We start from the raw sequence: 25,175 nt of genomic DNA on the forward strand, positions 1-25,175 counted from the left end.
TCCTCCGGGTAGTCACCAGTCGACACTGGCCAGCGGATGGAATTCGGAGGAGGCCTAGTCTATGGGATCTAATCGGTCTGGTGGAGGTAATTGGCAGCAGGCGGTCTCTCAAGTACCCAGGTCCAATACCATGAAGGGCTTTATAAGTGACGACTAGCGCCTTGAAGCGTATCCGGAGACCAATAGGCAGCCAGTGCAGCTCGCGGAGGATAGGTGTTACGTGGGTGAACCGAGGTGCACCCACGATCGCTCGCGCGGCTGCATTCTGGACAAGCTGAAGTCGCCGAATGCTCTTCAAGGGCTGCCCCATGTAGAGCACATTGCAGTAGTCCAGTCTAGAGGTCACAAGGGCGCGAGTGACTGTAGTCCAGGAAGTAAGGACACATGTTACTCAGTCCGTTAACCATTTTCACTGGAATAGTATGATATTATATGTCATACAGTCTGAAACAGGAGTTTTTCCACCAGGTTGGGATTACAGATGACTTAGATGGCAACCAAGAAGAATGGTGCTTTTCATTCTTGGCTACCATCTAGCCTTTGGGCTAGAAAACTCTATGGGAATTCAAGCCAGTAACTCCCCTAAACAAAAAAAAGAGGAAAGATTTTAATATTATTTCAGTCTTTGCCTCCCTGCAGAAATGTGGTGGCTCTGAATGTTATATAAGTAATCACATCAGACAGGTAGAAAACAATTTTTCAAAAAAAAGGCTGCTCTTTTAGTAAAACCTAACAAGGGAATACTGTAGCTTACTTTAACATTATGATGAGTATTATACTCAATCAAAATGGTGCTATTTAAGAGAAGTGCAAAAACAAACTGGATAAGGTTACTCCAAGCGTCCTTGAATTTGAGAACTTTCTGAGTGACTTCCTAGCTACACTACTTTTTTTTATTTCAAAACCTACTTCCACTGTAAAGTTCAAGTGAGGGGTAAAGTTAAAGATAAAGGTTCCCCTTGCACAAGTGTGCTAAAGGTGGGATATATAAGTAAATAGTTAAAAACAAAAAAGAAATGCTATATAAATAACAGGAAGTTGATGGCAGATTTCATTGGGGAAGATTGGACCCTTAATTATGTGCTTAATTAATCTCCATATTCTCAATTAACCATTCAATGTTTATTACAATCACCGACCAACATAACTCTGTTCACTGTCTGTTGTGTAGCCAATGAATGGGCCATAATTCCCCCTCTCCCTCCCTCCCTCCCTCCCTCCCTCCCTCCCTCCTTCTCCATCTTCTTCATATCCATTCTTCTGCAAAGCTCAATGAACTACAGGCAACTAAAGGTAATATGTGCTAGTCATTCCCAGCTCTAGGGGGCGGTGCTCATCTCCCTTTCCAAGCCGAAGATCCAGCGCTCTCCGAAGACATCTCTGTGGTCATGTGGCCGGCATGACTCAACGCTGAAGGCGCGCAGAACGTTGTTACCTTCTACTTGCATTTTTTATATGCTTTCGAACTGCTAGGTTGGCAGAAGCTGGGATAAGTGACGGGAGCTCACTCCGTTACGCGGCGCTAGGGATTCGAACCACCAAACTGCCGACCTTTCTGATCGAAAAGCTCAGTATCTTAGCCCCTGAGCCACCACGTTCCTATCCAGACAACTATATAACCCTTATTACAAAAGCCGTCTCTCTTGTTTTGTCCTCCTCCCTCTCCTAGGAAACTTAACAGACCTGTTTATTCTAGAAAACGTCCCACCGTGCAGAATGAAAGCCGCACTTCTTCTTCCCTCTTCCCCGGAAGGTCCTATTAGTCGAAGCTTCAGGCCATCAACCTGTATTGATAAAGCAGCTCCTTGCAAAGACAAAGAGTGCTGTTTATCGTTGCCTGATGCTTTGTGACTCCTTGTGCGGGAGGTTTTCTTCGGTATTAAGCAGAACTGAAACGGTTGAAGGAGCAAAAGAACTGCTGAGTCATTTCAGTTCTCCAACATCCATCCTATCATCAGGAGAGCTTCTCTTGCTTTTTCAAGAAATGACCTGGCGGGGCTGTTTCTCCTCCTTTATTAAGAAGAAGTGCAGAGTCACCAGGTTTGAAAGGAATATAACGAGTATGAATATTATCTAATTTAAGCGGAGGGATGCAATATCTCCCTTTCTGAGAGTCTGGCCTAAAAATACCGGGCTAGAAACTAGGAGACAGTGAGTTCTAGCTTTACCACTTTACGCATGAAAGTCGGCTGGGTGACTTTGGGCCAATCATCAGGAGACAGTTCATTCTAGTCCTGCCTTAGGCATGAAAGTCAGCTGGTGACTTTGAGCCAATCATCAGGAGACAGTGAGTTCTAGTCCTGCCTTAGGCATGAAAGTTGGCTAGGTGACTTTGGGTCAATCACCAGGAGACAGTGAGTTCTAGTCCTGCCTTAGGCATGAAAGTTGGCCAGGTGACTTTGGGCCAGGAGACAGTGAGTTCTAGTTTTCCCATAAGCATGAAAGTCAGCTGGTGACTTTGGATCAATCATTAGGAGACAGTGAGTTCTAGTCCTGCCTTAGACATGAGCTATAATTGCACTCAACAATGAACTAAAGGGACACCATCAGTGAGCTGTTGGACAGAGCAGCTGTTGTGTGGATGCTTTGGTGGTTTAGGGATGGGGATTTTTTTGGTGGGTGGGTGGGTGTTTGGGGATTGTCATGTGTGTTGGGCCTGCTCTCTGTGAATTTTGTTGTATGTGTATACTGTGTATATATGTACAATGACAATAAAGTTTATACATGCATGCATGCATGCATGCATGCATACATACATACATACATACATACATACATACATACATACATGAAAGTCAGCTGGTGACTTTGGGCCAATCACCAGGAGACAGGGAGTTCTAGTTCTGCCTTAGGCATAAAAGCCAGAAGTGTGACTTTGGGGCCAATCCCTTTCTCTCAGCCCAACCCACCTTGTTTCTGTGGGGAGGAAAGATTGTTAGGTATGCTCCTTGCCTTGAGTTATTTCTAAAATTAATAAAGACAGGGTAGTTAATAAGTAAATAATCCCCCCTCCCAGTTTACCCACCCTGTTTTTACATTGTCAGCATTATTCTTGATCAAGCGGGATTAAAACCATCACTTTTTGCTCTGAAACCAGAAAAAAGTGGAATTGTTGTTTTTTTTGCAAAGCCAACCTGAATCTTAACTACGTTGCACCAAAACACCAACGTGGAACTGCACCTGCAGCCTGAATTCAATAAGACTCTGAGATTCTTAATGTAAAACGTTATTCAATAACCGTGGGTTTCTCTGATAAGCCGCATAATATTGAAACAAAACAATGTGGAAAACAAATTACAAACATTCCCGTCTAGACTCAACAAAATAAGACTTTCCCTGTGTTGCCGTTAAATATTACATTGCCACCTGCAATTGGGTTTTCGATTTCATCTTCTAAATATAATTTGGAGCTGGAATCCCTGCCTTCTTTGGATATCATATATTTCTCTCCATTTGCAACTTGCTTTCAAGTCATCAGGGCTTTGGGCTTAGCTCTGTAGGGGCTACCGTCGCTAAAATGGCAATCTGCTTTCTCTTGCCACAAATGCACAAGCAGTTAATATGGTGGCTTCATAAATGGACTCCACAAACAGATTTCTAACAAAGAACTTTTTTCTTACAAAGACAAAGCAGAGCAAATTTTCAGCAGTTTCTTTTTTTAAAAAAGAAATCTGACTATAACATAGAAATGAAAATAAAGACAATGGGGAAAAAGGGAAAGGGAAAAGGAAAAGTAGAAAGAAAGAGGCAGAGAGAGAGAGGGAGGGAGGGAGGGAGGGAGAAAGAGAAAGCAAGGGAAGGAAGGAAGAGTGAGAGAAAGAGAGAGAGAGAAAGGGAAAGGGAGGGAAGAAAGAAAAAAGAGAAAGTGAGAAAGAGAAAGAAAGAGAAAGCAAGGGAAGGAAGGAAGAGTGAGAGAAAGAGAGGGAGGGAAAGGGAGGGAAGGAAGGAAGAATGAAAGGGAAAAGCAGTGACTTCCATTTTTTCTGGTGCAGTAAATTCAATATTAACAGATAGCAGTGTAACAGTGTTGGGAGGGACCTTGGAGGTCTTCTAGTCCAACCCCCTGCTATCTTTTCTTTCTCTCTTTTTGATACTTTTCATAAGAAGGTGGGAGTGCCCAAGATTTTCACTTCAACGAAGAGGTCAAAATTATTGTGGTTTTTTTTTAATGTCTGGGACAGGATTTCATGGTGGACAGCACCCTTGCTTAATGGTGTTACAGTCGATCCCAGAGATCCTAAAGCGCAACATCAGGAGCCAATCTGAGCAGTTGAAAACTTGCTGGGAATCAAACTGGCAAAGGAAGCTCTACAAAACCATCTTGCTTTGTATCTGCCTGGTTTCTCAGCCTATTTGAACTAAAATGGATATTTCAGAGGGCAGTCCCCTTTGTGTTGTTGTTAGTTGCGAAGTCGTGTCCAACCCATCGCAACCCCATGGACAACATTCCTCCAGGCCTTCCTGTCCTCTACCATCCCCCAGAGTCCATTTAAGCTCACACTGACTGCTTCAGTGACTCCATCCAACCACCTCATTCTCTGTTGTCCCCTTCTTCTTTTGCCCTCCGTCTTTCCCAACATGAGGTTCTTCTCCAGTGAGTCCTTCCTTCTCATTAGGTGGACAAAGTACTTGAGTTTCCTCTTCAGAATCTGGCCTTCTAAAGGACAGTCAGGGTTGATCTCCTCTAGGACTGACCAGTTGGCCCGCCTTGTGGTCCAAGAGACTCGCAGGGGTCAGTTTCCTTTGTATTCGGGTTTAATCACCTCTTCTTCTTGGTGCATCAATTGGTTCTTTTTCTTCTTCTTCTTTTTCTCATTGGCATCTCTGCTTCATGTTCTAATTCAGTGTAGTCTTCTGTGAAATTGTTTTTTTCTGCAAAGGCAGAGTTTCTACATCTCTGGTAATTTCACTAAAATAATCCTTTGGCTTTGTGAAAAAGTGGAAGGGATGCTCCGTGCACTCAGAAGGTGGGGGGACCGGTCATACTTAAGACTGTGGCAGCATAAACCTTTTAGATTTAAAAAAAAGGATCATTTTCAACTGGAAAATCAAGCAATAACAATAGCTTATTGTGGCCAGTTTCCACAATGCTCAGTGCTACCAATATTCCATGCAGAAGTACCCAACAAACAAACCCCACCACCACCACATTTTTTAATGAAAACCTGGCACCATAACTTCATGGCCTTGCTATGGTCATGAGACCAGTTCAGCACTAGCAATAGCACTTAGACTTATATACAGCTTTACAGTGCTTTTACAGCCCTCTCTAAGCGGTTTATAGAGTCAGCACCTTTCCCCCAACAATCTGGATCCTCATTTTACCCACCTCAGAAGGATGGAAGGCTGAGTCAACCTTGAGCTGGTGAGAATCAAACTGCAGGCAGCGGGCAATAAGTTAGTCTGCAATAGTGTATTGTAACCACTGCGTCACCACGGTCCTTCCTTCCTTCCTTCCTTCCTTCCTTCCTTTCTTCCTTCCTTCCTTCTATCCATCCTTCTTAAGCAAGTGCTATTACTAAGTGCTAAAGAAGGAAGGGAGAAAGAAGAAGGGAAAGAAGGAAGGAAGGAAGGAAGGAATAGCACTTAGACTCTAAGTGGTTTACAGAGTCAGCATCTTGCTCCCAACAATCTGGATCCACATTTTACCCACCTTAGAAGGATGGAAGGATGGGTCAAAGTTAGATATACAACCTAAAAAGTGAGATTTGAACTGCCAAATTGCAGCCAGCCAGCAGTCAGTAGATGTAGCCTGCAGTACTGCACTCTAACCACTGCACCATCGTGGCTCATCCATCCTTCCGAGGTGGGTAAAATGAGGACCCAAATTGTTGGGAGCAAAATGCTGAGCCTGACTCTGTAAACTGCTGAGAGAGGACTGTAAACCACTGTAAAGCGGTAGATAAGTCTAAGTATGATTGCTATTGCTATGGAAGGCTGAGTCAACCTTTAGCCTGGTGAGATTTGAACTGCCAAATTGCAGTCAGCCAGCAGTGAGCAGACATAGCCTGCAGTACTGCACTCTAACCACTGTGCCACCGGGGCTCAGTTTAACACAACAACTGGAGAGAGGGTTAAAATCCTTGAAAGAGGATGCTTGTAATTTCTGGCCTTCACTTTATAAAAGTGCTCAGGATAACCTGTTTTCAAATTACTCTTCCTGCCTATGTACTAATTTCTTCTTTGTCTAGTCCACATCTCCCGTAGCTATGGTAGAAGGAGGACCCCTCTACTGTGTTACCCACACCTCAAATAGCAGAAGCCTATTGACCTGTATTAAAGCTTTAGACAAGCAGTCAACTTTCCTTTCTTTAGCAAGTTAAGCTTTGGCGAGCAAGAAAAGCAGATCCTTTGTTTATTCTGGTGTTTAATTAACTGGTTTTGTGGATATGCTTCTCAATATTGCTATTGATTTTTTAAATCTGAAGCCACCTTGAAGTTTATTGAGTCAAAATCGCAGGATATAAATGCAATAAATGTTTAATATGCTGTCCACAGATTATTATTTTTTATGCAGAGGGAGAGGGGAGAGGGAGTTTGGAGGAGAGGAGGAGGAGGAGGAGGAGGAGGAGGAGGAGGAGGAGAAGAAGAAGAAGAAGAAGAAGAAGAAGAAGAAGAAGAAGAAGAAGAAGAAGAGAAAGAAGAAGAGAAAATAAAAGAGAAAGAAGAGAAAGGAGGAAGAGGAGGAGGAGAAGAAGAGGAGGAAGAAGAAGAAGAAGAAGAAGAAAGAAGAAGAAGAAGAAAAAAAGGAGGAGGAGGAGAAGAAGAAGGAGGAGATTTCTACAGGCCTTCCTGCTTCGGCTTAAAGCTGGCTTTTTAATTCCCACTTTTATCAATTTAGAAAAATGATAGGAAAAAAATGAAATATCTTTCATACTTTCTCCATTTGCCTGGACTGCCAGAGTAAATGATCAATATCAAAATCTCACAACCCCCTCAAGCTTGTCCCCATTCTCCTCCTGCATGATGAGTTTCCTCCTCCTCCTCTTTCATTTTCTTGATTTGTAAGACTTCTGATTCTTTAACCCATAAATATGATAGATGGAGATATGGGTACAAGCTACTAGGAGATTGGCGTTAGATCCAGACTGATGATGTCTCCTTCATAAAAAGTTGAAAATCAGAGAGAAAGTCTAGCAATGACCTATAGTTACTTCCTAAGTAGGGACATATCTACGGCGACTCTCTGGCTTCACTCACATGGGTGACATCATCGAAGTCATTGTTGTCCCAATGCTTTCCCAAAAGACAATGAATAACAGAATAGGAGAATAACAGAGTTGGAAAGGACTTTGGAGGTCTTCTAATCCAACCCCCTGCTCAGGCAGGAAGCCTTATACCATTTTAGAAAAATGTTTGGCCAATGTCTTCTTAAAAACCTTCAGTGATGGAGCATTCACAACTTCTGGAGGCAAGCAGTTCTACTGATTAATTGTTCTCACTGTCAGGAAATTTCTGCTTAGTTCTAAATTGCTTCTCTCCTTGATTAGTTTCCATTCGTTTCTTCTTGTCCTGCCTTCTGATGCTTGGAGAATCACTTGACTCCCTCTTCTTTGTGGCAGGCCCTGAGATATTGGAACGCTGCTATCATGTCACCCCTAGTCCTTCTTTTCATTAAACTAGACATACTTCAGTTCGTTTTTTCAGTTCAGTTCTTCAGAACTGAAGAAGCGTCTCGGATGAAGAAGCGAAGCATTTTCAAAGAAATAAAAAGTCCAGTTTCCTTTTGGAAAAGCACCCTTGGGAGTCACATGAATGTTCAATTTTCCATGGACAGTATCTCATTGACCTTACTGAGGCTTTATTCCCCTTGAGGCAAGTTTGAATTCAAAATCACTTTCTCCTTTTCCATCTTTTTCTTCTATCTATATATGTATATAAAAATAGCTTTGTGTGTTTGTGTGTTCCAGCATAACTCTGGAATGCCTCGTGCAATTTCAATCAAACTTGGAACACAGATGATTTACCCCCTGGACATAAATACTGTGGGGGTAAGACACCCCTAAGACCTCTCGGGGTGTGTGTTCTGTTAGGATACAGCCTGTTGTGCCTTAAAATGGCTTCTACTGTACTGCCATAAAATGGCTTCTACTGTACTGCCATAAAATGGCTTCTACTATACAGCGCTCGCTGTGGAATTGCCATGGTAACTGCTTCACAGTACTCCACAAGGGGCCTCCCTCTGGTAAGGGGGAAAAGCCAACATTAGGAATTACATTTGGTCCTGACATTTCCCCCCCTATAAATAAATCCCCGGGTGACGCCAGGTTATCCATTAGTATTCTATGGAATTGAAATTGGTGCAATCACTGGTCTTCATGATCTTATGGGGGAGAAATTGACCCACACTGTCCCTTTATAGATTTAAAAGTTCAGGCTTCCTCTACTCTTCCTATAAACGAAGCATTTCTACATTTCTACTTGAAACTGCTGCCTTGGTAACAGATGTTCTCCCTGCAAACTTTTGAAGAGATTACTGGGTTATTTGGCACACGAAAGAGAAAGGAAGAGAAGGGTGAGAAAAGTTAAATTGTAATTATGGTTGGCAGCTTGCCGTTTAGTTTGGATGAAAGAGGACACATTGCTGAGAAATAGAAGGCTGTGGGATCTAGAAGAACATGACTTGAGATTTGGGTGGCATGGATATTTAGGTAGTGGCAAAGCTAAGGTTAATGTAGATTTTTTTAAAAAAAATATATCATTTTTTTCAGATATGCCATATGGAGAATATGGGATAGATATGAATGCAGATTGTGCCTGAAAACACCTTTCACCGTTCAGATGGGAAATACGTAAGCACAAAATGGCTAACTTTGTATTAGTTTTGTAAACGTTAATTTACACTCCCCCTTTCTCTTTTTTAAAAATTCCAATTTAGTTTTCTTCTATGAATTATGAATTTCTTCGCAGACCTAAGTTCAATAAATTTCAGGTAACTCAGATCTGTAATTGAGAAATGTCCTTCCTTCCTTCCTTCCTTCCTTCCTTCCTTCCTTCCTTCCTTCCTTCCTTCCTTCCTTCCTCTCATTTTTCCTTCCTCTCCTTCCTTCCTTCTCTCCTTCCTCTCATTTTTCCATCCTTCCTCTCATTTTCTTTCCTTCCTTCTTATTTTCCTTCCTTCATCTCATTTTTCCTTCCTTTCCTCCTCCCTCTCATTTTTCCTTCCTTCCTCTCATTTTCCTTCCTCTCATTTTTCCTTCCTCTCCTTCCTTCCTTCCCTCCTTCCTCTAATTTTTCCTTTCTTCCTTCTTCTCATTTTTCCATCCTTCCTCTCATTTTCCTTCCTTCCTTCCTTCCTTCCTTCCTTCCTTCCTTCCTTCCTTCCTTCCTTCCTTCCTTCCTTCCTTCCTTCCTTCCTTCCTTCCCCTAAATGGACTGCACTGCCTTGTATTCTTTCATACTGCAGGATTAATGGACAGGACATTTTGTGGTTGGCCTATGTAAATAGTTGGCAGCAAAGTGAGAGCCATAATACTCTTTGATGGAATGAAATGCAGTTTGTAGTGAAATCTATTATAGTTCAAATGTAAATTAATTATAATCCCTTCTGCTGTGGCAAACCTTCATGTATAATTAACATTTGCTGTAGGGAAAATAAAATGGCGTATCTGTGAGGGGATGCAGGAGAAACAGAAAGTGCATCAGATTGGGGCATCAAACCCCTCCAAATTCGGTCACATTATTTATCCCTTCTTCTCACTGTGCACCTGCAACCCCCTCCCCACACGCTGCAGTCATTTTGCAAAATTTCTTACAGAATCCTTTGGAGTAACCCAAAAGGACTACAGGAGGATTTTAGTGTGTTAATCCAGGGAATGTGTGCGCTGAACCAAAATTGTGGCAGGTTCTATGAATTTTCTAGTAGCACCTCCTGTGGTCACATGCACATACACTGGTCCCCTTCTCCCATTTAGGTTCTGGGTTAGGCTCAGGGGTGGGATTGAAAAAATTTAGCAACCGGTTCACTGCTGGGGTGGGGGTATGTGGTCATGGGGGGGGCCTGGCCAACTTGGCCTTCGGTACCTTGGGGGGGGGCATTTTCACCCTCCCCAGGTTTTGGCGGCTTTTCTTAAGCCTCCGGGAGGTTGAAGGCCTTCCCATGGCTCTGGAGGCTCTCCGGAGGCCGGAAACAGCCCCGTTTCCAAACTCAGAACTTCCAGGAGGCCCATTTTTTGCCCTCCCAGAGCCTCCGTGTGGGTCCTTACTTTGCATGATGAATGGGCCGCATGGAGACTCCTGGGAGGGACGGGTGCGAGTTGGGCAGGGCCAGCCACTCCTTCCAACTACCAGTTCGGCAAACCTGATGCAAAATGAGCATCTGGTTCGCCCAAACTGGTCCGAACCGGCTGAATCTCATCCCTGGTTAGGCTCCTTTCCACCCCTTGGTGCAATTTGGACACCATTTCATTGTCTTTGGAGGTTGCCTGCTTTACTTAGCTCTAGGGGTTGGGAGGGGTCTTGCATCTCAAGGGAAAAAAAGACAGTAGAGAAAAGAACCATTCATATTCAGGAAAAAAAAACCACACACACCACATACTCAAAACCACAGCAAGGATTGCTGGGGTTCGGTGACCACTCTAGTCTGAGACGTGGGAGAAAGTCATGTTTTCGAAAAGAACTGAGGATGGGAGCAATCTGTATCTTCACGAGATCCTGTTCCAGGGCCCAGAAGAGAGAGGGTTCAGAAGTCGGTGCTGCCTCATTAGTGAGAGAGGGGGTGTGTGAATCTGATGGGTCACTTGCAAAATGTGAGGTTTTTAGGAGATGCTTCAAGTTCAATAGAATGCAGGCTGCCAAAAAAGAAATTATTCTGGGTTACAGCCAGTTTTGAGTCTATTTCTGGCAGGCTAAGACCAGGGATGATAAAAAGCAATTCACTCAGTTCACTTTCTTTCTTTCTTTCTTTCTTTCTTTCTTTCTTTCTTTCTTTCTTTCTTTCTTTCTTTCTTTCTTTCCTTCTTTCTTTCTTTCTTTCTTATTTCCAGTTCTTTCTTTGTTGCTCTTCCTTCCTTCCTTCCTTCCTTCCGTCCTTCCTTTCCCTTTCTCCCTTCCTTCATTTCCCTTTATTTCCTTCTTCCTTCCTTCCTTTCTCTCTTTTCTTCCTTCCTTCCTTTCCCTTTCTCCCTTCCTTCTTTTCCCATTCTTTCTTTCTTCCTACCTTTCTTTCTCTCTTTTCTTTCCTCCTTCCTTCCATCTTTCTTTTATCTTCCTTCCTTCCTTCCTTTCCCTTCCTTCCTGTCTCTCTTTCTCTTTCTCTTTCTCTTTCTCTTTCTCTTCCCCTTTCTCTTTCTCCTTCCTTCCTTCCTTCCTTTTTTCCTTTCCCTTCTTTCTTTCTCTCTCTCTCTCTCTCTGTCTCTTCCTTTCTTTCTTTTTTATATTTTATATTATTATTTTATTTAATTTTTTATAGCCTGCCTTTGTTATTGTCACAAATAACTCAAGATTAGGTGGCGAACACATCCTACCCTATTTTGCCCACCACAATGACCCTCTGAGGTGAGGTGAGTTGAGAATGACCGTCCCAAAGTCCTCCAGGTGGCATTCATGGCTAGGGCGGGACTAGAACTCACATTCTCCTGGTGCTTGGGCCAAGGTCACTCAGTTAGCTTTTATGGCTAAGGCAGGACTTGAACTCACGGATTTTCGCTTAAGCATTGAGACATGTCTCTGTTTCGTACAGACGAGGAGTGTCAAACTGGATTTCTTTGAATGCCAGATCAGCATTGTAGTTTTCCTCTGTGGGCCGGCGGGGGAGTGGCAGTGGGGGGCAACAGCGCCAGAACAGATGCCTCCTGCAGCACCCTGTCAGCCAAAATGGGGAGTGGGGGTCCGTGTGTGGCCTCCTGTGCCTCATTTTCACCCTCTGTGGTCTCCTACAGCACTGCTGGCTGTTTTTGGGCCCATTTTCGGCCTACTTTTCAGACGGCAGAGTGCTGCAGGAGGTCAGGGAGGGTGAAAACGAGGCACGCAGGCGGGGTGGGGTGGTGGAATGCACGCAGCCCATTTTAGCCACTAGAGGCACCTTATTACTCGTAGCTTGTGGTTATACCCTGGGAAATTCTTGGGACTGGCTATTCTTTCTCTCTTCCCCTGCCCCTTATCCAGTTCCGGGGTGTGCTGCCTCTTGTCTGCTCTCCCTTTCTGGGATGTGTTCCCTCTTTCATGGGAAACTTGTTGCTTCATCATAGTCCAACACAGCAGCTTCTCCCTCTGTGGGCATCATCTCTCCCCATGTACTCCCCCTCCACCCACCTTTTTAGTGATGCAAAATCTTGCAGCTGGCATCCTTCTTTCTCATTCACCTCTTTTAGAACAAGGGACGCTGTTTCTCGGAGTCTAAGTCTCCTTAATTTTCAAGGACTCTTACCAAGAGTAGCAAAAAGGCTTAGCTACCGATCTAGAGTCTGGCCCATTGTGATGCTAATTCATTTGCGGTGGAAAGAAAGCACATCTTTTGGCGCATTCTGTGGGTTGGGTTTTAACTCAAGCCTAGCCTGCCTCAGTTATTTTGCCAAAGGTTTTGTAGTCTCCTCGGTTATCATGGAGGCTCTTGAGAACAGTCCGTTCCAGGCAGATTAATGAAGTCTTCGTGAGGGACACACAACCAGTGGTGAAATCTCATTATTTTACTACTGGTTCTGTGGGCAAGGCTTGGTGGGCAAGGCTTGGTGGTGGTGGTGTCATGTGACTGGGTGGGCGTGGCTACATAGTCATATAATTGGGGGGATCAAAAGACAGAAACTCACTTTAACTATGTCTTGCTGGAGCAGGGTTGGACTAGATGACCTCCAGGTCCCTTCCAGCCCTGCATTATCCTCTGAAGCTGCATCTAGTGCCAGATTTGTAGTCCTTTCTCTCCTTTTCCCCTTCCCTCCCTCCTTCCCTCCCTCCCTCCCTCTCTTTCTCTTTTTCTCTTTCTTTCTTTCTTTCTTTCTTTCTTCCTTCCTTCCTTCCTTCCTTCCTTCCTTCCTTCCTTCCTTCCTTCCTTCCTTTCTTAGCACCCCCACCCCCCCATTTTTGGCCTAGCAGGCCTCAGGGAAGCCTGCTGGGGGCAAAAAAGGACGCCCCCCCATCCCCGCGTTTCTGGAGAACCTGTAGTAAAAAAATGCGTAAAAAGTAAAAAAAAAGTTCCAAAGATCAGCTGTGCGATGTGCGATTGTTAGAACTTTTTAAGAAAAACTTTTAAAATATTTTTTACTACCAGTTCTGTGAACCAGCCCGAACTGGTAGCATTTCACCCCTGTACACAACGTATGGTTCTTTGAGTTTGAATTCCGTTTGGAAAGTTGCAAGCTGGAATTTTTTTTTTCTTATCTTTCTTGCCAAGATCCCTCCCTTCTTTCTGATTTCTTTGGACTGTTACTTTATTTATTTATTTAGTTTGTCAAACATGTACAACATAGCAGGTATAAGTATAAAGATGGACATGGAGAAAGGAAACGAGTACAAATAAATGGGGACAGTAGGACAGGAATGGTAGGCACGCTGGTGTGCTTATGCACGCCCCCTTTACAGACCTCTTAGGAATGGGGTGAGGTCCAGGCAGCAATTCAGCAGGTTCTGACAGGTTCTGGAGAACCAGTAGCGGAAAGTTTGAGTAGTTCACAGAACCAGCAAATGCCACCTCTGGCTGGCCCCAGAGTAGGGTGGGAATGGAGATTTTGCAGCATCCTTCCCCTGCCATGCCCACCAAGCCACGCCCACCAAGCCATGTCATGCCCACCAGGCCATGCCCACAGAACCAGTAGTAAAAAAATTGAATTTCACCACTGGGTCCACGGTAGACGGTTTGAGGTTGAAGCTCTGAGGGTTTGAGGATGTAACAACAGAGTCGGGTCAGCATTCCAGGCGTTGACCAGTCTGTTGCTGAAGTCATATTTTCTGCAATCGAGTTTGGAGCGGTTTACCTTGAGTTTGCATCTATTGTTTGCTTAGGTCAGCCCGTAGGCAGCGTAGTTCCAGGTTATCCAAGCCCAAAATTATGAGCCTGGTGGCGTAAAGGATTCTATTGTGAGCAGAGGAGTGGAGGACTCTTCTCGTGAAATATCTCTGGACTTACTCAATTGTATTAATGCCCGTTATACAGTGTGGATTCCAGGCGGACGAGCTGTATTCGAGAATTGGTCTGGCAAAGGTTTTGTATGCCCTAGTTTGCAGTACAATATTACCGGAGAAGAAGCTTCACAAGATTAGGTTAACAACTCTTAATGCCTTTTTGACAATGCTGTTACAGTCAGCTCTGGCGCTTAGATCATTTGAGACAGAGGTGGGTTCCTACCAGTTCGCACCTATTCGGTAGAACTGGTTCGTCAAATCTACCGAACAGGTTAGAAGATGTTCCACCAGTGGACCCAGAAAGCGGGCCACACCTACAGAAGAGGTTCCAAAATTTTTTGAAACCCACCACTGGTTTGAGACGAGTACTCCAAGGTCCTTGATAGACTTATTGTCTGAAAACAAACCGGTTGAAGCAATGAATTGAAATACCCACTCTCAATCCTTATTGGTGGAGATTGATGGGTTAACAAAGGACTTGTATCAACAGAATATGTAAAGCTCATTGTTGAACTGTGGGGTCCTGAGTGCTCTCTAAACTTGGTTGTTTACTTGCAGACGTCTCATTATCCAACTATGTAGTATCATCAATATTAGAAGGGAGTGGGGTTTGCAAAATAACAAGGAACCCACACCCCGTTCGACCACGTGCTTTAAATATTCTCTTCTATTGGTAACATTAATTCCTTTATATACATTCCTGTCATGCAGTAGATAAGATATTTGATGCCCTTGAACACCTATGATGAATTTAAGTGAATTTGCAGGTAATCAGATCCAAGGAAGTGTTGCAAAATGAGGTCTTTCCATCTGCTTTTTTAAATTTTTATTGCACTGTAACCTATATTGCCCCTCTGTCAAGAAGACATTTCATTACCCAACTAGGTAACCTCATCCATGCTAGACAGAAGTCAGGTTTGCTTTGCTTATATTTGGCTTCTATACAAAATGGCTTCCCCTGTTCAGAATTGGTGAATTGGTGTGGTTTTCTTTTTGCTGGTTCCTTGATTGGGCTGACAAAACAACTCCTAGCCAGCAATCAGCAACCATATAAGCAGAGATTAGACCAGGATTAATACCTGGCCAACAATCAAACAGTAAGCAATACCCCAATCAAGAAACTAACAACTCAGATAAACAATTAAAGAGTAAACAACAGCCCAACTTAAAGTCTGCAGAGATTCTCAGTCGTCCAGGTCATGGTTGTCCTAAAAGGGCTTTTTCTGGAGGCAACTGGACTTTCTGGTTTTTTTTTCTGAAGACGTTTCGCTTCTCATTCAAGGAGCTTCTTCAGGGACTTCCTGGGAGGAGCCTACTGGTGAAGGCAGCAAAAAATCAGCTGCCTCCGAATTCCTGGCTACGTACCTGTTTAGAGGATCTTCCATCTGACGTCTTATCAGGTTTTCTTATCCTTCAGGCAAGAGGGAAAGAAGAAACTGTTTTGCTGGCAAATGCTCTTCGATTTTTGCAGCTTTTGTGCTTGCAAGGAAAGGGGGGCTAGCCCAAGGCAGAACGGCTGTCCGTGCTGGGAACTTCAAACTGCCTTGTGCAGGACAAAGTAGGTCTCTCCCACTCTGCTCTAAGTTTTGTTTGATTTAATCTTATCACGAGCTGAATCCGTTTACTGCGAGGACAATAATTGCTTATCAACATTTTAGCTTCTTCTCTTTTTCTCCTCCGAAAAATTATTTACTCAGAGGCTTTTAAAATGGCGCCGAGCAGGCTGGTTTCTCCGGTAATAACGAACACTTTTTGCTAATTCTCACAAGACTTCAAAAGAATTCAAAACAAAAGAGATAGCTTATCATATGTTTTGGTTTCACAATAGAAGAATTTTACTCCTTCATTAACTTTGCTTATTTGGAAGTTAAATGGTGACGAATCTGTTGAACGGTCTTGTTACAATGTTTACTCACTGAAACTTTTGCCAAGCCTTAAACTTCAAAATAAAAGCCTCTTTACTTAAAGCTGCATATTTAGGCGATAGAGTTTTATTAACTGCAGGCAGACAAATTTTGAAATGGCCTCAAAACCAAATATTAACTTGAAGTCGTCACCCTCCACTTCCAGGGGCACATCCTCAGTGCCTGGCACAAAGCTGCAGCCTCCGCTTCCTACGCCCCCTGCTGGGGATGTGTTAACGAAAGAATTTTTCCTGAGTAATTTAAGCGAGGCTCTTAATGCACAGACAATTAAAATGGAAGATAAATTTAGAGATAATAGAGAGGAGGGAAAAGAGGAAATAAAAGAAATGAAAGAAGAAATTAAAAGTGAAATTAAAAGTGAAATAAAAGGACTTAAACAGGAGTTGTATGAGAAATTTGAGGCTAAGGTTGATAAAATTAGAGATGACATGCTGAGTCTTGTAACTGTATTAACAGAACATATTTCTGGAGTGGAAGATACTCTAGAGGTTCTTAATGATGCCAATGCTAACTTGACATTGAAAACAGAGGTGGTGGAACAAAAAGTGGAAAATGCTGAAAAAGAAATTATTATGATACAGTACCGACAAATGGAGTTCGCATTAAGAGTAAGGGGGCTGCGTGAGGAGAAACAGGAGAACCTGAAACAGATCCTATCGGAAGCTTTTGACCGCCTGATGGGAAGACCAGGGACCAACCAAGGCTGGCAAATTGACAAAGCTTACCGCGTTAACTCCTGGCTGGCAAAGCAGAAGCAGCTTCCTCGAGACATCGTTATATATTTTACTACAAGAGAGTTCAGAAATATGGTACTGCAAGCGTCTTATAACACTAAGCTTCAAATTGGCGGTGAAGACCTGGCTGTTTTGAAAGAGATACCACCTCAAATGTTAAGAGCCAGAAGAGACTACGCTTTTTTGGTCGAAGAACTCAGAAATCGTCAGATACAGTATAGATGGGATGCACCATTCGGCATCATATTTACATTTGATAAGCAAAGGTACCGCCTCAACTCTGTATGGAAAGCCCGAGATTTTTATTATAATATATTGAAGGCCGGACACCCTGCACCATCTGGACCTAGAGAAAGACCACAAGAAGGACAGGATAGACAGCAAACTATACAACCACCAGACAAGATGGAGCATCTCTCTTCTCTAGAAGTGCAAGGTGCTATGGAACCAAGACCTAGCCGCATGACTACTAGACGTATGGAGAAACAAGCTAAGAAGCAACAGCATCAACAATCATCGGCCATCGATCAAGGAACTACAACAACAAATCTGGAAGCAGTGGGAGGAGCTAGACCTAAGGTTAAACAGGCCGTGCAGGAAGCTCTAAAAATGCTTCAACCAACCAAAGATGACAACTAAGATTTTAACATGGAATGTCAACGGACTGAACTCTCCACAGAAGAGGAAGAAAATATTTCATTATCTTAAACAGTTTAAGAACGATGTAATTTGTTTGCAAGAAACTCATATCAAGTCAACTGATCAAAAAATATTTGATCAACTCAAAACTTGGTCAACATTTTGCAGCTTCTGCTATGGAAAAGAAGAATGGTATAGTTGTATACTTAAGAAAAGATATGAAAGCTGAATTAATAGAAGCAGATCCCTTCGGAAGATATATTGCTTTAGACTTAATCTTAGAAGGGAAAAAGACATTACTTTTGGGAATTTATGCTCCCAATCAACAGCAAGATAGATTCTATAGAAATCTTCATGCTAAATTAGTACAGTGGGACTATAGTTCCTGTATACTATTGGGTGACTGGAATGGAGTGATAGACACTAAGAGAGATAAGAAGATTTCCCGCCTAAATACCAAGATGCGAGCAAAGTTACCCAAATCTTTCTTTGACATTATGGATGATTTCGAATTGAGAGATATCTGGCGAGAAAGAAATGCAGAGGAATATGACTTCACTTTCTTCTCGGACAGGCATCAATCCCTTTCAAGGATTGATTTTATTCTAACCACTAATGATTTGCTTTCTAGGGTCAAGAAAACAAAGATTGCAGCTAGAGTCCTTTCGGACCATAACCCAGTTTGGATGGAGTTGGGAAGGGTAGTGCAGGCAAGAAGGTTTTGGAAACTGAATGAAAATTTATTTAGATATGAAAACTATATTAATGATTGTAAAAAATTACTATCTGAATATTTTGTTTTGAATATGAATAAGGGTACATCTATGGAATTTGTATGGGATGCAAGCAAAGCGTATATGAGAGGAGTTTTGATGAATATAAATAAAACACATAGAAATAAGCAAGGGTTAAAACGAACAGAACTGGAAGAGGAAATTAAGAGAAAAGAGCTGGAGTTAACAAGGAAACCAGACGATACAAAGGTTAAGGAAGCTATTAACATATTAAAATCTCAATTCGACATGTTGATCTCTGACCAGGTAGCTACTAATTTATTATATGCAAAACACAATACTTTTTGTAATGCAAACAAACCTGGCAGATGGTTAGCTTATCAGATTAGGAAAAAAAGGAAAACTCGAAATATATCTAAACTGATTTACAGAGGGAAGGAGGTGTTCCAACAGGAAGAGATTCAAAAGGCTTTCTGGGAATTTTTTACAGAACTGTATAAAGGGGATAAAATTAATGGTTTAGACATAGACAAATATTTAGACAAGGAGAAAATACCTTCAGTTAGAGAAGAACACAGGCAAAAATTGAATCAACCAATAACCTCGGGGGAAATCCTGCAGGTAATTAAGCAATTAAAGCCAGGGAAAGCACCAGGTACAGATGGCTTGACAGCGGTTTACTACAAAAACTTACAGTTAGAAATGGTAGAACCTCTTAGAGAATTATTTAATATGATTCAAACGGAAGGTAAAGTCCCTCCATCTTGGAAGACAGCGTTTATATCTTTGATACCCAAAGAAGATCAAGATACTACTCAACCCAAAAATTATAGACCCATTTCATTACTGAATGTAGATTATAAAATTTTTACTAAAATATTAGCAAATAGGTTAATGTTGGTCATTCAACAATTGATACATACGGACCAAACAGGTTTTATACAAGGGAGACAGATGAAAAGTAATGTTAGATTAATTATTAATGCATTAGAATATTTGGGAAAGAACAACCAGATCCCTGCTGCGTTTATATTTTTGGATGCTGAGAAGGCCTTTGATCGAGTTAATTGGCAATTTCTGTTGAAGATACTGCAAAAAATGCAGATAGGAGATAATTTTTTACAGTCAATTAAAGCAATATACCAACAGCAAACAGCACAAATCATAGTCAATGGAAGTCTGACAGACTCTTTTCAAATTGGAAAAGGTACAAGACAGGGCTGTCCTTTGTCCCCATTATTGTTTATTATAACTTTGGAAGTATTGTTGAATAAAATACGGGGCTTGGATGGTTTAAAGGGATCAAGATTAGGCAGCAAGAATATAGAGTCCGCGCTTTTGCGGATGATTGGTCATAATATTGGAACAACCGCAGGAATCCAGTATGGTTTTAATGAATATGATTAATCAATATGGTCAAGTGTCGGGCTTTAAAATAAACTTAGGAAAAACGAAAATATTAGCTATAAATATGAATATTAAACAAAAGGAAGAATTAGGAGTGATGCTAGGATGTGAGGTAGTTAAAAAAGTCAAATATCTTGGAGTTAACATTTTAACTTCAAATGGGAAATTATATAAGCATAATTATGAACCACTTTGGTATAGCATACAGACAGAGATGAAAAAATGGGAGAAATTGCACTTATCTTTGCTGGGTAGGATAGCGGCAGTGAAAATGAACATTTTACCAAAATTTTTATTTCTCTTCCAAATGTTACCTATACTTAAAAAAGATGCGAACCTTTTAGAATGGCAGAAGGGTATCAACAAATTTGTGTGGGCAGGAAAGAAGCCGAGGGTAAAGATGAAAATAATGCAAGATGTACGTGAGAGAGGAGGATTGAAACTACCTAATTTAAAACTATATTATGATGCAGTGGCATTATCTGTAATTAGTGATTGGATTCATTTAACTAATGATAGAATATTGAACATTGAGGGACACGATCTGGTATTTGGTTGGCATGCTTACCTGTTATTCAACAAAAAATTGGATAAGACCTTTAAAAGTCATATTTTAAGAAATGCTTTATTGCGGGTCTGGAAGAAATATCAATATAAATTAAATGACAAGATACCCATGTGGGCAATTCCTAGACACGCAATTGAAAATATGAATACAGCACAAAAACAGGACAGAATTACTTACAGACAGCTTCTTACCTCGGAAAGGGGGGTATTACAATTAAAATGTTTAGAGGTATTAAAAGAGGAGAAGGTAGTTCAAACATGGTTCCAGTATGGGCAATTACAGGCTAGGTGGAAAATAGATCAAAAAATTGGTTTTATTCAAGTTGAGGATAATCTGTTTAAACAAATAAGAGATCAAAGCTTAATGCATATAAAGAGGATATATAATGTATTAATACAGATGGATTCGGAAACAGAATTAGTTAAAGATTGTATGATAAAATGGGCTCAAAATATTGAGGAACCAATAATGTTGGATACATGGGAAAGAATCTGGGTAAGAAATGTGAAATTTACACAAGCTCAAAATCTGAGAGAAAATTTTTACAAGATGTTCTATAGATGGCATTTAGATCCTAAAAAGTTGGCTTCTATGTATCCGAATGTACAGCCTAAATGTTGGAGGTGTGGTTCTCTCGATGCTACATATTATCATATATGGTGGACCTGCCAAAAGGTTAAGGCATTTTGGATAAAAATATGGTGGGTCATGCAAAATGTTTTTAAAAGAAGGATAAAGTTTAGTCCTCAGTTATTTTTACTAGGTATATGTACTGATTTTACAGTGGTAGAGACCAATTTGACTCTGCACCTGATAACTGCAGCAAGACTGTTGGTGGCGCAATATTGGAAGAAGGAAGACTTGCCTACAATCCAAGAATGGACATTGAAAGTAACAAACTTAGCTGAAATGGCTAAAATATCGGCATATCTCAAAGATCATTCAAATGAGAGATATAAACGAGACTGGAAAAAATGGATTGACTATATACAAAATAAATACGGGACTAAGAAATTCCAGTTAGCCTATGCTTAAGATCAGAAATGATTTAAACTGTTAAAAGTCAGTTCAGTAAGAAGAAGCTAAGGTCAATCTAGAATGTCATTAATTTCTTTATTTCTTTTTTCTCAATAGATTTTAGACTGTGTTAGTTAAAAATCCATACCGTGTACGGGTTCTGGGAAGTCGGGGGGGGGGGGAAGGAGGAGGGGGGGTGGGGGGGTGGAGGGAGGGAGGGAGGGATACACACAACAAAAAAAAAAATTGTACTTCAATGTCTTAATGATTGACAAATGATGACATATTTGTGTTTGTTTTTTTTAAAGAAAAAATAAAAAAGTTGAGAATAAGAAGGAGCTTCTTCAGCTCTGACAGGATTAACCATCCCCCACAATCCTGTCAGAGCTGAAGAAGCTTCTTGGATGAGAAGCTAAACGTCTTCAAATGAAAAAAAAGAAAGCCAATTCTGACAGGATAGTGGGGAATGGAAGGATTTATATTCCTTGGAGACACCTAGAGGGTCATTGAAGCACTTGGAGGTTTATCTGTGTCTTTTAGCTTTTTCATCAGCCTGTCAAGGAAGATATCTAAGATACCATTCAGAATCCCGGAGCAAGGGAAAAAAACATACAGATTATGCTAATATTCCTCCTTCTGGAAAGATACAAGTACCATAGACTCTCATCTCTCTCTCTCTCCTCATCCTAGATCTGAGGAGGAGAAGAAGAGGAGGAAGAAACTGCCTCTTCCACTTTCTAATGAGAGCAAATTGCAGCTGGTACATAATAGCATTTATGTGTGTGTGTGTGTATGTGCTTGTTCTGCAAATTATGCAGGAGAAGGGAGAAAATTGCCTATTAGATGAAAACTAGGACATTTTTCAAAACACGTTGGAACATATTAAGCTGGTTAGATCAGACAAAGGAGGAGAATCCAAAGACTTGGTATGCTATTTCCTCAAGAGCAGCAATTTGCACTCGGTGTCTCATCTTGCTGGAGAGGATGTGGTTGCAAAAGGACCCTGAGAACTTCCTCAAAGCTACATTGGCTAAGATTGTTTAGATAATAACTTTGGTATTATACCATTATCAACTATTACTCATCCAGACACATATCATCCCTAGACACTTATCATCACCTAAGAGCTCTGCATCTCCCAAATCTTTATAGGGATTCGGTCCCAACTTTCCTTTTTTGAGGGACACAATATAGCAACGGTCTAGGGCAGGGGTGTCAAACTCAAGGCCCAGGGGCCGAATCCGACCCACAGGGTGCTTAGATCCGGCCCTCAGAGCTGGCCTGGAAACAGCAAAGGACCAGCCCGCGGTGCCTTTTGCCAACCAAAACAGAGCTTCATTTTTGCTGGCAGAAGGCTGCAGGAGGCTGTCACAGCCGAAAACGGGGTGTGGGCTCCATTTTCTCTGGCAGAGGGCTATCAGAACAAACTAAAAACAAAACAAAAGGAGAAATGTTTTCCCTTTTGCATTTGAGCATGGAAGAAGGGACATGAAAGGGGAAAGAGAAAGAGGAAAGACAAAGAAAAAGAAGGGAAGATGGGAAGAGAGTAAGGAAGGAAAAAGAAGAAAAAGAAGGAAAGATGGAAGGAAGGAAAGGTTAGCGTTAGCATTAGCTTTAGTGTAGCAAAGAAGGAAGGAAGGAAGGAAGGAAGGAAGGAAGGAAGGAAGGAAAGAGATTATAATGAGACTGAGGGAAGGTCTCAGGGAAGTCCTGCCTTAGCACTTGGCATGTGCCCCCCACATGCCCACCATGTCCACACACCCTGGTCAGACACAACTGTGATGCGGCCCTCAATGAAATTGAGTTTGACACCCCTGGTCTAGGGATTGAACAGCATGTCTGAATGTCTTTATCAGAATGGGAGTCAAAAAGAAGGACCAGAACCATTGCAAAATTATAATCCCATAGACCAGTGATGGCAAACCTTTTCGGCACCGAGTGCCCAAACTGGAACATCTGTGCATGTGCCACAGCATCACAAACCCAAAGACCAGCTGGCCAGCACAAGCAGGCCTGTTTTTTGGCCATTTTTCAGACGGTTTTCAGGCCGTTGTGGGGTCATTTTCAGGCTGTTTTTGGATTATTTTTCAGGCTGTTTTCCAGCCTGAAAACGGTCTGAAAAATGCCCTGGGGTGTGTGTCCTTTTTGGCCTGAAAAATGGCCATTTTGGGGCCTATTGTCTGGTGCTCTGGCAGCCGTGAAGACCAGCCAGCCAATACTCATGTGCGCGCCGGAAACCAGAAAAGCAGCTGATGATGGCACATGTGCCCACAGAGAGGGATCTGTGTGCCACATCTGGCACGTGTGCCATAGGTTTGCCATCACGGCCATAGATCAGTCCCCTCAAATAGTCCAGGAAGGCTTACAAAATCCCAAACTGCTAAGAAAATCTGGAGAAATTAGAAGGTCAAATCGTCCTTCGAAGCATAATCTCCTGGTTTACGTCATCTGCCAAGGCAACCAAAACAGTCCCAGTGTTTTATCAAATAACTGAAAACCCTGGATGAAAGGGGTCTGGAAAATCATCTGAATGAGGCATTTAGGTCTCCAGTGAGATAATATTTAGAAGCGGCATCTGCTGCTTTCAGCTACATTCACTTTATGTCTGACAGACCCTCTGGTAGCTCAGCTCAGGTGTCTATCTTTGCAGTTGAATAGTAATTGGAATTAAATAGGAAGTTTGCAATGAAAGCAAACACGGTAATGGAGTTAATTTTAGAAAGCCACTAATGAGCAATACACTATTGTACTTTAAAAAAAAAAATTAAACACCCTTATGGCCAATCTCTTAATAGCATGCTTTCTCCAGCTTTTATTGAAGGCATTAACAATGTACCTGCTGTCTGTCTTCTAGAATCTATTCTGTGACATCCACCCCAAAGAATTATCTTTAAATGTATATTTTGTGATCGATCTGATTGGTGCTCACTCATCTCCACTGGCTTACATCCAGCTGGATCCTCCAGTGATGTGACAGAATTCACTATTTGTGGCTTGGCTTTGCACTCCACATGTTTGACACACCTGTGAATTCTCCCGTGTTCCTTTTTTTTTTACTTTTGAACTTACTTTGTCTAAAACAGGAGCACACAACTTTTGTGAGGCCAAGGATCAGTCAGAAAAGGGGTACCTACATTCAAAGTATTGGGGAGGGGAAGAGGAAGCCTACATGTGATTCCATTTTAATTAATTACAGCTTAAATGGTTATTTCCCACGTTATGGATTACAGTGACATAAATTTTGGGGGAATAAGAACTAGGAATCACACCCAAAGTTTGCAATGCTGCAACTGCCTCAAAGGAGGAAGGGATTTAAAGCAATGCTGCATTTTCTTTTTATAGTCAGTCGTAGCCTGTTTCACTGACTCCATGAGTTTGGAATAGAATAGAAATAGAATAGAATAGAATATAGAGGAGAGGAGGAAATGAATAGAATAGAATAGAATAACAGAATTGGAAGGCACTTTGGAGGTCTTCTAGTCCAACTCCTGCCTAGGCAGGAAACTCTACACCACTTCAGACATATGGTTATCCAACATCTACTTAAAAAGCTCCAGTGTTGGAGCATTCACAACTTCTGGAGGCAAGATGTTCCACTGATTAATTGTTCTCACAGTCAGGAAATTTCTCCTTAGTTTTAAGTTGTGTTTCTGCTTGATGAATTTCCACCCATTGCTTCTTGTCCTGCCCTCAGGGGCTTTGGAGAATAGTTTGACTCCCTCTTCTTTGTAGTAACCCCTGAGATTTTGGAAGACTGCTATCAGGTCTCCCCTGGTCCTTCTTTTCATCAAACTATACATATCCAGTTCCTGCAACCGTTCTTCATATGTTTTAGCCTCCGGTCTTCTAATCATTCTGGTTGCTCTTCTCTGCACTCTTCCTAGAGTCTCAACAACAATCAGCAGGAGACCGTGAGTTGTAGTCCCATCTTGCTACTGGGTCCCTTTTGTCCCTGTGTTAGTGCTGATTCTCAGCTGGAGTCCCTGAGTTTAGCCAAGATCTTACTTATGCACCAAAAAGCTCATTGAATGAAGTGATGGTACACAGAATCTGTTGGCAAGGGACAATTTCTGCAAACATGAACTTTTGCAAATGC

This window comes from Thamnophis elegans, chromosome 13 (assembly GCF_009769535.1).
Source record: "Thamnophis elegans isolate rThaEle1 chromosome 13, rThaEle1.pri, whole genome shotgun sequence".
Taxonomy (NCBI): domain Eukaryota; kingdom Metazoa; phylum Chordata; class Lepidosauria; order Squamata; family Colubridae; genus Thamnophis; species Thamnophis elegans.